Source organism: Acanthamoeba castellanii, assembly GCF_000313135.1.
Source record: "Acanthamoeba castellanii str. Neff unplaced genomic scaffold scf7180000084760, whole genome shotgun sequence".
NCBI classification, from domain to species: Eukaryota; Discosea; order Longamoebia; family Acanthamoebidae; genus Acanthamoeba; species Acanthamoeba castellanii.
The window spans coordinates 21398-23157 of NW_004457406.1; positions in this window are offsets into that span (position 1 = coordinate 21398).

Consider the following 1760-nt stretch of genomic DNA (forward strand, 5'->3'; position numbering starts at 1 on the left):
TTGCGCATGGCGCCCAGGAGGGTGCCGGCAATAGCGACGTAGCGAAACCCGAGGACTTCGGAGAAGTGGATCCAATGGTTGAGGAGGTGACGAAGGTAAGGGTGATGATTGCTGACTGATCGGTTAGGGTACAGGGGGTCACTGTGCGGATAGACGTTGAAGTGGTTGGCGTAGATCTCCGCAGCCACCGGAGGAAAAGTTGGGGCCTGGCTTGGTGAAGGAGATGAAGAGGGAGAGGGAGATGGTGAAGGTGGAGGAGCCGATGGTGAGGGATCAGCAATGTGAGTGATCAGCGGATCCTCAGAGAAGAAGATGTCTGTAGGGTGGGAGTCCATGTAGAACCGGTCGTAGTGGTAGGCGCCCCGAAACAGCCAGAAGGATATCACCAGCCAACAGACGATGTACATGATGTTGAGCCATCGAAAATGAAACACGCTTGTTGGACCGAACATGTCGACTTATGTGTATGCCACTCCTGTCCTTCCCTTTTATACTCCATCACGACAAATACACAACGCACACCCAATCAAGCGAACAACAGGTCTGAGGAAATGAGAATCTAATGGAAAAAACCCACTACAGTCCTAGTCCTAGCACTGCTCACTTGTCATCCACCCACTCATCTGCCCACTCATCTGCTCCTCTGCCTGTCCTCCTTCTGTGTGGTGGCACATCATGTGAGTCAGCTATCAAATGGCCAGGCACATGTGAAGAGTACCATGTCACACTTGGCTCATTTGTCCACCCATCCCACCTGCCCACCACCACTGTTGTCATTCAGGTCATTGCCTATTGTGTGTCTGTGTGTGCATGTGCATGCATGTGTGGTGCATTGTGTGAGTGAGCTAATAAATGGCCAGGTACACATGCAGAGTACCATGTCATGCTTGGCTCCCACCACCCTCCCACCTGCCCACCACCACTGTTGTCATTCAGGTCATTGCCTATTGTGGTGTGCATGTGCATGAGTGGCACAGCATGTGAGTAAGCTATTGAACAGCCTGGTATCTGATGTCATGCTTGGCTGCCACCATGGTACTTCCCCACTTGCCATGGTACTTCCACACTCACTGTGAACTTGTGGTCATTTGAAATGAGAGGTCACAATTTTTTTGTTGTGCTAAAATTGTGTGAGATTTGACATTTTTTGATTTACAGGGCAGTTTTGAAGATTTGGATCTGCATGTGTGATTTTGACATGCTAGACTGCTGCGTATTTGTGTTGTCTCAAACCAAATCACTTTTCTCAATGACTGGACCTCTCATTTCAAGTGACCACAAGTTTGTGGTCCTTCATTGCAAGCTGTCCTTCACAAGGTCTTTGATGTCTGTACAAGTGGTAAAACATGTAGTCCATGAGCATGGACAAGAGTGATTGAGATCAAGAGATTCTGTATTGACAATAAAGTGTACATCCCAAAAGATGTTGAGAGAGAAGACTGACTAGTTGGGCATATATCCTTCTCTGGATCAAAATGGAACCCTCAGGCAAGGACGGTGTTGTGGGCAACTGATCCAGACAAGCCATGGTCCTGCCAATGATCCCTATGGTGAACCATCTGGGTGGCCATGTCCAAGATTGCTGTCTGCAGGACTAATCTTGTTGGTGGAGGAGAAGCTGTGACAAATCTCAGCATCTGGAGCCAAGGGTGGGAGCATCCAGGGAACACCTGCAGTAAAGGGTTGAGAGGTGGTCCACAACAGAAGTAAACATGGTGGTGGTGGTGGTGGTAGTGGAGGTGGTTGTGGTGGTAGATACC